This window comes from Suncus etruscus, chromosome 8 (genome assembly GCF_024139225.1).
Source record: "Suncus etruscus isolate mSunEtr1 chromosome 8, mSunEtr1.pri.cur, whole genome shotgun sequence".
NCBI lineage: Eukaryota > Metazoa > Chordata > Mammalia > Eulipotyphla > Soricidae > Suncus > Suncus etruscus.
Window position 1 is genome coordinate 21,380,740 of NC_064855.1, and position 12,738 is coordinate 21,393,477.

At 37.2% G+C, this 12,738-nt stretch overlaps 1 non-coding gene across 1 annotated transcript; it reads right to left on the reverse strand.

Annotated features, from left to right (window-relative positions):
* Positions 1–3,093: 3,093 nt before the first annotated feature.
* Positions 3,094–3,226, reverse strand: LOC126016608 (small nucleolar RNA SNORA51). Its single transcript, XR_007498398.1, has one exon. It is a non-coding gene; the product is annotated as a small nucleolar RNA SNORA51 (small nucleolar RNA).
* Between the last annotated feature and the right edge of the window lie 9,512 nt (positions 3,227–12,738).

Genomic DNA, 12,738 nt, shown 5'->3' on the forward strand with positions numbered 1-12,738 from the left:
TACCTATCTGACTCTTGATGCCTGCTTCTGGACTAAGCATAAACATAGGTTTGGGCTAAACTGTCCTGAAATCTGCTGACACACAGAAGAAGAACTCTTCAAGGCTCCAAACATGGATTTGCAGTTTTCATGAGATAATGGTTAGGTGAAGCCCCTCTGATGTCTGCGTATTCTCCTACTGGTTCCTCACATAGTCCTGCATGTGAATATGAATATGGCTAACAGCCACCCCAGAGAAGAAGGCCTTGTTAAGACCAAGTAGTAGCAGTACAGTGGAAGCAGCCCTGATACAGAAGTCCATTGACTCCATTGGATAACTACTTAAACTTCTCTTCTTATTTATTTGTTTTTGTGGGGGGAGCACACTCGGTGACTCTCAGGGGTTACTTCTGGCTATGTGCTCAGAAATTGCTCCTGGCTCGGGGGACCATATGGAATGCTGGGGATCAAACCCAGGTTGGTCCTGGGTCAGCTACATGCAAGGCAAATGCCCTACCACTGTGCTATTGCTCCTGTCCCTAAATTTTTCTTCTTCTTTTTTTTTATTAATATCTTTATTTAAACACCTTGATTACAAATGTGATTGTAGTTGGGTTTCAGTCATGTAAAGAACACCCCGCTTCACCAGTGCAACATTCCTATCACCAGAGTCCCAAATCTCCCTCCTCCCCACCCACCTCTGCCTGTTCTCTAGACAGGCTTTCTACTGCCCTCATTCATTCACATTATTATGATAGTTGTCAGTGTAGTTATTTCTCTAACTGCACTCATCACTCTGTGGTGAGCTTCATGTCGTGAGCTGGACTTCTAGCCCTCCTCTCTTTTGTCTCTGAGAATTATTGCAAAAATGTCTTTTATTTTTCTTAAAACCCATAGATGAGTGATAAAATATGTAGAAAATGCCTGCAAACATTTTGATCAAAACTTTGGAGAATTTAGGTAACATGCCATCGTTAATGGAAATAGAAGTAGTAAGAGAGATCCTTGTCTCTTGTGACAATTCCAGGGATAATTAATCAGTTACCTCACATTCCTTTCTATATAGCTTTCCCCAGACTTTGATTTTGATAATTAAGATTGCACAATTAGTATTAGTGATAAGCTTTTATAATTCTTCAACAACTTAAATCAGAGGGTTTGTATACCAGATCATTAGTGCCAATGTTAATTAGTCCTGCCAACTGTTTTTGTAGTTAGATTTTGGTTGAAGCCCAGTCATATCAGTATGGTTTTGCAATATCTGGGCTGCATTTTATATAAGAGAAGTGTTGGGAAGGTGCTACAGAGATTATATGGCCTACCGGCCATAAAATATTGGCTTTCTGGCCCTTTACTGGAAAAATTTGCTAATTTGGTCTAAAGTAATTTAGAATTTGGATCACACTTGAGGCAATTCAATTCTTAAGTTAGTCAGTAATCCTGGGATGGTAGTGTCAACACTAAGCAGAGATAAAGCTTATATCAATTGGCTTGATGATTTACACAATGCTGAGATCCTTAAAAGAAATAGAATTCTGTGTAACAATCCAAACACCTCTAGTTAGAAAGTGATTAAACTAAACAACTGGCTTTTTTTTTGTGTGTCTTGGTTTGGGTTTTGGGTTCAGGGTTACTTCTGTCTTTGTGCTCAGAATTCGCTCCTGGCAGACTCAGGAAACCATATGAGATGCCGGAGATGGAACCCAAGTCCATCCCAGGTCGGCAAGGGGCAAGATAAACACCCTACCTCTGTGCTATCACTCCAGCCCCAACAACTGAATTTTGTTAGTACATATTTTAGGGAAAGATGTACATGATTATGAAAGGCAGGCTTGACTGGGTTTTTTTAGATTGGTGGTCCTGCAGACTTTCTCCTGTACTTACAGTACTGTATAAGGAAGAACCTCAGGGACAGGAAAGTTTGTGATTAAATTATTATGATGTACATATAACTTCGTTTAAAACAACTTCAGCAAAGCAGTTTCATCGAACAAATAAGTTAGAGTCTTAAAATTCCCATTAACATAGAACTCTGTTGTCATTTAAAAACATATTTAGTGCTATTAAATGTATAGGTAAAGATATGGAAAACGCATACTAAACATGTATTTTTCTTTTCTTTTTTAACTGTTTTGTACTGTGCTTTCACAGTTATTTTATTTAAATTTTTATTGTGATTAAAGTGAATTTACAAATCTTTCACAGTAATAGTTAAGGCACATAGTGACAATAAATGATGGGCATTTCCATCACCAGTATTGTCTCCTTCCACCCCTGTTCCCAGCATGCATACCATATCTCCTCCTTTACCCCCAGCAATGCTAGTGTGACTGTTCCCCATTTGTACAGCTTGTTGTAGATTAGGTATCGATTCTGTTGTTGACTTTGGGTTTGGTGTTCAAATCTGATCATTTTTTTGGGGGGGTGGGGGCACACCCGTTGACTCTCAGGGCTTACTCCTGGCTATGCTCTCAGAAATCGTTCCTGGCTTGGTGGGACCATATGGGACATCAAGGGATCGAACAGTGGTCCATCCTAGGCTAGTGCTTGCAAGGCAGAAGCCTTAACTCTAGCGCCACCGCTCCAGCCCCCTTAAATTTGATCTTTTTTTATTTCCACTAAATGTTCATATGACTGTCTGGTCTTGGTACCATCCATTTTTCCCCCTCAAATTATGAGGCTGAACATGTATTTTTCTTTTCTTTTCTTTTAAGAAGTCATTATTTTATTCATGAAGAAAATTATGAACTAAAATTTTATCATTCACACTCGCCAAGCATAAAAATCCCTTAAAAGGAGTTTCAACAATAATACTCTTCCCAGCTATTATTTTACACTGTAAATATCTAGTAGTTTATCATTTTCAGTCATCATGCTTTATATAATCCCCTGTCCATGGCCATCTGTACTTGAAATTGGTAAATGATTCTTATGTAAAAATAATATATTTTGTGAATTATTTAATTTCAAGAGTTAAACAAAATGTATCATAAATGCCAAAAATTACTTTGGGAAATAAAAAATATAGTGATAACTGTTATATTTGATATTAGCATTTTCTTTTTTATTTTTTAAATAATATTTTATTTTATTTATTTATTTATTTATTTATTTTTTTGTCCCCCAATTCACAATACATACCCGGCAAGGGTCCTGTGTTGAGGTGTATATGGGGTGCCTTTACTGTACCTCCTCTTTCTATACAGCCAGTGTAAAGAACACAGCCTGTGGTAAGAATTGGGAGGCCTTATTTTATCTTTTATTTATTTTATTATTTTTTTTTTCTTCAGGGCAAACTAAAGTAGTTTTTTTTTAAGTAAGAATTCATTTAAAGGACAAAATTGATTAACATAATGAGGTAAACTAATATAACATAATATAGTGACATAACATAACATATAATATAATTGATATAATAATAATACATGTAAGTTGGGGCCGGGCAGTGGCGCTGGAGGTAAGGTGCCTGCCTTGCCTGCGCTAGCCTAGGATGGACCGCGGTTCGATCCCCCGGCATCCCATATGGTCCCCCAAGAAGCCAGGAGCAACTTCTGAGCGCATAGCCAGGAGTAACCCCTGAGCGTCACAGGGTGTGGCCCAAAAACCAAAAAAAAAAAAAAAAATACATGTAAGTCAAAGAAAGTTTCTGATTAAAAACACAATTTTTTTTCCATAATGGCTTACATATCTTTCACTGTAGTATTTTGGGTACATATTCACATTGAATCAGGGGAATACCCATCACCTAATATGTCCTCTTCTCAATCAAAAATCTTGGAACCAACCTCGATGTCCAACAACAGATGAATGGATCATTAAGATGTGGTACATATATACAATGGAATATTACATGGCAGTTAGAAATGATACAATCACAGACTTTGCAGCAACGTGGATGGACCTAGATCATATTATGTTAAACGAAGTAAGTCAGAAGACAAAAGAAAAACACAGAATGGTAGCACTATTCTGAAACACCTAGAACACATAAAAAAACAAAAAAAGGACATTGAAGAAGCATAACTGCTAGAACCACAAAGAAAGACTTCATAAACTCCATTCCCTGATCTGCACAGCCACTAAGACCTCTAGAAACAGGTCTGATTTTACCATCCAAGATAAAGTAGAAGTCTTCCACATACCACGAAAGCAGCAAGAGGAGAATAAATGATCTATTTTTTTTGACGTCTTTATTTTGGTGTGGAGATTACGGTTGATGTCTCCAATATTATTTTATTTTATTTTGTTTTGTCTTTCTCTTTCTTTTTGCACTTGAGTATGATTTGATTTCAGAACCGAGATTATTGTGTGGTGCCTGTCTTTATTGTTGTGGTGCTTATTGGTTATTTAATTCGATATTTTTTTGTGTGTGTGTGTATTGTTGTGGTATTTTAATTACTTTTTTCACATCCTCTCTCAAACTGAGGTTGGAAGCCTCTAGACAGGACTCTGCCTATTTTCAGTATAAATAATATTTTATTTAAACACCTTGAACATATATTTTTCTAAAAGCTTCTCTCTTTTATAAATGTAGACAAACTTATAACAGGAAGTAGTTTTGGTATTGGGACTGCTGCTTTTATTTCAGTTCTGTGTTAGAGCCTTGCTTACTAAGACTAATGAGACTCTTCATTTTTAAATTAATATCTTTCTTCAATTGGTTGTAGTTAAAGACAAATAGAACTCAAAAGACAGGCATGAAATCCTAAATTTTAAATAATAAATAATGTAATCCTGCTTAGACATACAGATTAACAGGAGAAAATGATTTATAGAGTGCACACTCTTATCTCTCCATCTTTACTAAAGAAAAATATCATTTTTCTCATCCTATATGCCACAAAACTCCCAAATCAGAGATTTTGAGAGCTCTTCTTTAGGTCAAATCTGAATATTGATTCTCTTGTGAGAGACAAAAATAAATTGTTCACATTTATTATTATAACTCTGGATGTTTATGTTTCCACTAAATCATATTCAATGATTTCTCATCTTGAGTCAACAAAGTTGACTCAATAGGATAATTAATATAACTTTTATCTTTATAAAAGCATATAAACATTCTATTCTTTCATAAGCATAGACCTGCCCATGATGGTAAGAATTATCTCTTCTGAAACCCTCTAGTTATTGTGTGATGCTATGAAAAAAACTTTGTTCCAGCAGGCAGGATATCTGGGTTCCCTTTCCTATTAATAAATGAATTGGTGTGGGACAAGCTGCTTTGCCATTCTGAGTCTCAATTGATGCTGTGTAAATAGGACTTGTCTTTTCTTGACTAAGTGCAAGTAAATGGAATTTGATGGGTTTTCTAGCTCTAAATATAGGAATTTTATGAACACGCATAAAAAAGAAATACATTATTTTTTGTTTGTTTGTTTTGGGCAACTCCTGGCTCTGCACTCAGAAATCACTCCTGGCATATGGAATGCCAGGGATTGAACTCAGGCCAACTGTGTGCAAAACCAACTCCCTAATCATTGTGCTATCACTCAGACCCCAGAAATACATTTTGATCAGGGATGTTGATCTAGGGATAGAGCCTATGCCTAGAGGATGTGAGGCCCTAAGCTTGATATCTGACATGACATGGTCCCTAGATACCACTGAATGAAGGTTGAATACTGTTTCAAGTGTGGTCCTTAAGCATTATAGGAGTGAAACTCGTTAGCTAAAGCTACATGCTTTCAAGTGTGTCCTTAATTTAATAGAAGTCTTATTGAATATACTTAAAGGATTGCATTCAGTCCTGACTGCACATTGGAATGCTCTAGGAGACTTAAGAAAATGTATGCTTTTTTTTATGGCCCGAATATTGATTAAATTATGCTGAGCATTGGAATCTTCAAATGTTCTAATTCTGATGCAGTCAAAGTGAGAATTACTGAGCTTGAAGTGGAAATGGATGGCTTCCAGTATCCCTTTAGATATACTACCACTAACAGAATATATTTAATTCTTTTCATAGAGATCAATGCCAGTTAAAGGGTGCTGAGTACTTATTTGGTAGTATGTATATTTGAATAGTGTATCAAATATTCTATTGGTCAGTTTGGATTACGTGTTAAGAAACTACTGTACTTAAGAAACTTAAAACAACACTAATTTAAATAAGTGCACATTTTATTTCAAAGTAAAGGCTATATAGCAGCCTATGCAGGACAACATAAAAGCTAAATAATGCTAATAACATCTCCAAGTCCTTTCTCCTCTGCTATCTTGGCATGTGACTATTGTCCTTATATTTGCATCATAGTTATCACAGTAATTTTAGCTATCACACCTGTGATTTAGACATAAAAATGAATAAAAAAGAGAAATATTAAAAGACAATGTCACTTTATCATTTCTCCCTCCTCCCACAGTTCTGCTGACATCTAATGGACAATCATATTTGCAAAGGAGAATAGCATTATTGTTTAGTGGGGTTAGGAAGAAAGGGAATGATAGATATGGCAACCATTGACCCTTGACACAATTTGTAATATCTTATTCAATCCGCATAAAACTATTGTGAGGTCTATTTTTTTTTGCTTTTGTTTTTGTTTGTGGAACATGTCCAGTCGTATTTAAGGCTTACTTCTGGCTCTGCACTCAGACATAACTCCTGACAAGCTCAGGGAGCCACATAGGGATTGAATCTGGGTCATATGTGTACAAGGCAGCATGCCCTACCCCCGTCTCTCTGGCCACAAGGTCAATTGTTTTAAGTTCCAGTTCATTGATGAAAAAACTTAAGCTTAAAGGTATTAACTCACCCATATAGGTCACACAGGTTAGTAACACACAGCATCTGAACCAGAGGCTGTATTGTATATTTCTATGTGATCCTATGAACTTGCCATCTCTCAGAAAAATATAGGGTGGTCTTGGAAAAGCACAGGCCTTCCCGGTAAGAGAGGGCCTTACAAAATGTGCCAACTGGCACATTCCAGCTGATATTAATTTGAAAACTTACTTTTTGATGCAAGTTTCTGTTTATCAAAATTGCTTGGGCTTTTCTTCACTGTTCTACATCCTTCACTGAACTCTTATCAGGTATTATAGCTGAAACATAGGACTCAATGCAGTAAAAGGAACTCATCATCTTCCCCCAATAGCCCAACTCTTCTGCTCTCTGGCCAGCATTAATACAAAACACTGTATGACAGCTTATGCCAAGTGCTATGGCTTTGCACTTTTTTCTTCTGAACTATATTTTTTGGGAAAACAGGTCTCTGAGTGTGGGGTGGGGAGAATGAGAGGTATTTAAAGTATGGATTTGATTTCAATTAGATAGTGACACATCTGTTTTTTCTTTACCTTTAAAACAGGACTTTTAACAACTTTTCCATTTGCAACCTCTTTTCTCCTGGAAAAAAAAAGAAAGCAATATGATAATTATGGTTAGAAGGGTCACATATTAGTGACATACTTTATAATTAATGTTTGATTGTTGCAGAAACCTCTCACTGTTGTCAAAGTTTCATCACCCCCATATTGTTAAGCAGTTCTATGGGGTGGTGGCCCTCAGTTTGAGAAGCTGGATTTTAAAGCCATTACCTCTGGGGCAGGCAGGTCTGAGTTTGAATCCTAAATTTTGTCTCCTGGGTTGAATAATGCTGGCAAGCTCTTTTTTTTCTCTTTTGAAAGTATAAATAGAACACTATTCTTGCTTTACAAGATCATAGCAGCTGTTTACTACTGTTCTTGACATTAGGTCAATGACATTAAGTAAAAAAAAAAGTCCATTACTGTTATTTTCCAGCTTGCTCTCACCTTACCTCAGCAGACAAAGGTTGTGCAGCTGATTCTCAATTACAAGTTGTGTGGCCTCTGAGTTCTCTACTTTTCTTGTGAAACATCAGAACACATATTGCAGTCTTGTGCATGACTGGACTAGTGATATTACTGACGAGGACTAATGCTGATTGTTGTTACACTGTCTATTCTGTATCCAGACGTGGCACTTGGGCCACAATTTCCAACCAACCTTCTGGGATGGAATAACAGAGGCTTATATGACTGACAACTTGTGTTTGATTTTGCCCACAGGATTGAAGTGAAGTGTTTATAATCTTACTGTGAAGACGATGACATGAATAAAAATAAATAGCATAAATGATACCGAAAATTGAAACAGCTATGTGCTACCTCCTTTTCTTAGTATTGGTTTCATTAGCATTATTTTCTGGGAAGAGAAGGTAGTCAAAGAATTGTAAACTAGAGTCATTCTTAGACCAGGTGTTGGGACTAGGGAGGAGTTGGTAACACTTATGAAAAGATAAACTATATTTTAATATCCTAGAAAAAACAATTGGAAGATACAAAAAGTGTTATAAGTTTTTAGGACTGAGAAATTTCAGACAAGTAAAAAGAAAGAAATATGGAGAAACAAGAATATTGGAAGTAAGAGTAAGTTTAAAGCTGGATAAATACAGTAACAGTTTTGGAAAGAAAGGTGTGACAGGAAACCTAGTCATTTATTTGTTAATTCATGTATGATTGTCACCATCTAACAGAATTAACTCCTACTATGGAAATCAATCAATAATATTAACTTTCCACAGCAGGAGGAAAAGGAAGACGAAGTCAGAGAAGGTGTCATTGAACCAATGTCATTGAGTTAATGTATTGAGATATCATGATTATGTATTGAGATACCATGATAACATTTCTATTAACATTTTGGGCACATCTTGTTATTACATCATATGTACGCCAGAGTGGCAGTATTCCTCCTTCCAATATTCCTGTCTCTCTGGATCCCTCCTTCTCCTTTGTCCCCCCATTAATTAGTTCTGTAGGCAGAACCTTAGGGTTTGTTGTTATTAGTCATTGTCTAGCTCCTTACATTATTTCTTTATGTACTTCAATCTGAGCTGGACCAATTCATCACTTCTTTGGGAAGATTCTTGATGTATCACCACAAGTTCTTGATTTGAATACTATCAGAATAGAACCTCATTCCTAGAGATAAATGTCTTCAAGGCCTATTGTTTCCTGAAACTTTAAATCTGTGACTTGATATCATGATTTCAGAGGGTATCTTGTGACTATTGTGAAGATTGACCTATTAACTTCTTTCCTGAGCTTTGTATTCTGGAAACTTCTTCAATATCTTTCACAAGGGAATATCTCCCACAGACCATTTGATTAATAAGCCAAAAATTTAGCACAAGAATGCAACTTGATTGGCTGTTTTAATTTTCATCCTGAGTCAGTCAAAAAAGTTAATTTCACTAATATAAACTTACAATGATCAAGTCTTGAGTGTTGGATGTTGGGCAGGTAGGCTGATCCAAATGTTGGGTTTAAAGAGTTGTTTTTTTTTCTCCAAGGAACTGTCCATATATTGGGAACAATTTCTTTCTTTAATAAAATTTGTTTTTGAAATCTTTTAGTTGTTTAAATCAAAGAACTGACAACTGGGTTTCCATTTCTTTTACTTCTAGTCATAGATTTCGTTTGTTTGTTTTTACCTGTTTTAGATCTGACTGTTTCTAGATTTAGATTAAGTATTGATACAGTAGGGAAAGATGTCTTTATTTATTCTATTTTACCTCCTCAGGTACTGCTTTGCTCTATTATTTGAGTAGGTATAATTAATTGGTTTATCCCTGATTTTGTCTTGTGCTATCAGTATGAACCTTTACTCCATTCTTTAATCCTTACAGCTCTGGATAAAACTGCAAAAATGTTCAGCATGTCAGTTGAAATTCTGCATTGCTTTAATAAGAAATAAAATGAGGACAGGAGAAGTGGCTCAAGACGTAAAGCGTGTGCCTTGCAAGTGCTAGCCTAGCATGGACCATGGTTTGATCTCCCGGCATCCCATATGGTCCCCCAAGCCAGGAGTGATTTCTGAGCACATAGCCAGGAGTAACCTCTGAGCATCATTGGTGTGCCCCTCCAAAAAGAAACAAAATGTTCTGCTGATGAACTCTAGAACTCTCCCTTATACACTCATATTTTCATCTCATATGTAATTTGTGTTTCTAGTTTCCAGTCCTTCAAAAATGTATCCATGACCTCACTATGACTGGGTCACTATCATTTTAGAAACACACACACATATTTCTTGATAGGCCATATCTGAGGTTAGGACAGGGCAGACCATCTTTCTCTGTCTCCTACTTATAAGTTTCCAGGAGTCAGAAGAAAACAACTCATCCTCCTTCCCTTCCCCCCTCTCTCCCAGGTCTCTCCCTTTTCTTCTCTCCCTCTCTCCCACCCTCTCTCCCTCCTTCCCCCATTCTCCCTTCCTCCTTTCCCCTCTCTCTCCTTCCCTGTTCTCCCTCCCTCCTTCCTCTTCTTTTCTTTCTTTTTCTTTCTTTCTTTCTTTCTTTCTTTCTTTCTTTCTTTCTTTCTTTCTTTCTTTCTTTCTTTCTTTCTTTCTTTCTATCTTTCTTTATTTCTTTCTTTCTTTCTTTCTTTCTATCTATCTTTCTTTCTTTCTTTCTTTCTTTCTTTCTTTCTTTCTTTCTTTCTTTCTTTCTTTCTTTCTTTCTTTCTTTCTTTCTTTCTTTCTTTCTTTCTTTCTTTCTTTCTTTCTTTCTTTCTTTCTTTCTTTCTTTCTTTCTTTCTCTTCCTCCTTCCCTTTATCCCTCCCTAGCTCCCTCTCTCCTTCCCTCCCTCCCTCCCTCACTCCTTCCTTCCTTCCTTCCTTCCTTCCTTCCTTCCTTCCTTCCTTCCTTCCTTCCTTCCTTCCTTCCTTCCTTCCTTCCTTCCTTCCTTCCTTCCTTCCTTCCTTCCTTCCTTCCTTCCTTCCTTCCTTCCTCCCTTCCTTCCTTCCTTTCCTTTTGTTTTTGCCATATTATATATATATATATATATATATATATATATATATATATATATATATATATATATATATATATATATATAGGTATATTCTGTTTGTAAGGGAGAACTTTGAATCATTGTAGCATCATTGGCTTTTCTACTACTTGAAGAACCCAGGCCCAAGTAGCTGAAGGATGATTTCTTTTTTTTTTTTTTTTTTTTGGTTTTTGGGCCACACCCGGTAACGCTCAGGGGTTACTCCTGGCTATGAGCTCAGAAGTCGCTCCTGGCTTGGGGGACCATATGGGACGCCGGGGGATCGAACCGCGGTCCGTCTCCTAGGCTAGCGCAGGTAAGGCAGGCACCTTACCTCCAGCGCCACCGCCCGGCCCCTGAAGGATGATTTCTAAGAAACAAAATGAATGCAGGTTTTAGACAAGTTTTTCAAGCAGCAGAAGGCTCAGGGTGTACTGAGGACTGAGACATTCTATGTCAGAATGAGAGAAGTTGGGGCCACTGTGCAGGGTTCTTCCCTGACGACTTAGGAAACACAGATGAAATAGGATTAAATAAAAAGTAACAATCTGTTGAGAATCTATTAGGTGTTAAATGTTTAACTATATTAACTTCCTATACAGTCTTCATAATACTCCCATGAGATAGATATTATTCTAATTTTTAAAAAGTGGAAGCTGACAGAATTCAAATCATTGAGCTGTGTTGTAGGATATCAAAATAGATCTTCTTTAGTCTCAAGTTATTATTCCTTACTAAGGATGGAATTAGATTTTTCCCTCCTTCATGAAATATACCCACTTGAGCAAAGGATCAATTCAGATATAACTAGGGTTCAATATTGCTTAATTCAAATCCCTCACAAATATTAATGTTAGGAAGTCTGATTGGAGGCTATATATAGACCCTCTGAAGCCTCTGATTTGTATTTTAGAACTAGACTTCCTATGACTAGTCCATCTGCCTCCAGTGGGCTTAATCTACAAGATATTATGGGGCTAGCTGATGGGACATCGTCCAGGATTGGTATTTTGCAAATTTTAACTACTTCTATGCCTTGGAAAAGGCTTTAACTTCATGGTATAAGCCAAAGCTGACCCCAGCCATCGTGGTCTCTTCACTGTAAGGAGAGGTCAGTCTTGCCTTCACCAGTCTCCTCTTTATCCATCTCCTATAGACTATAGCCCCAGTTTGTTGCTCACTGACACTCTGTTGATTGAAGCAGAGATGAAAATCAGCCAAACAAGCTAGAGCATTCCACTCTGCATCATATTCAACTCTTTCATAGTTTTTAAGTCCATTTTTACTGTATAATTATTAGATTAATGTCTACACACTCCTACAAGGATAGCTGCAAACTCCACAATAGCAGGAACTTGTTTAACTTTCCTTAGCAAGTGAGTGTTCAGTGAATTCTCTTATTCCTGACTATGAGCTAGAGAGGCAAGCTCTTTCTGCTCTGGTGACCCCAGTTTCTGTAAAAGGCAGATGCAGCTGGTTACTCAGGTGGACCTGTCCGCTGTCATTTCAGTAGAAAATACCAAAAATAAAACTTTGAGGGGAATTGTGTGGGCTTCTCAGTTCTCATCACTCATCATGTGAGCAGTATGCTGGTAAGCTTCTCATAGACTCCCCTCTCCCTTCTTGTCTGGGAAATGTTTCTTTTCGGAATTGACCGCTAGTGGCTGACTAGATTCAAGGGATCCAAGCAGAGAGCTTGAAGAAGGATTAAAACCATGCAGGATCCTTCAAGAAGTGATCTCCTCTGCTGTGCAGGGAATAACTGGGATTTGCCTGGAGAATGTGGATCAGGAAGTGAGGTAGAAATGAATGAGTTTAATTGATGTCTTTACTCTGACAAGTGCACTCCTATGGCAAGTCAATGAACATCTGAGTGCTACTTTCTCTGTGCAAATTATGGTGAAGCTCACTTGAACTCAGTTGTGTCAAAGGCTTGGTGTGGCCTAGAATATGTAGAGT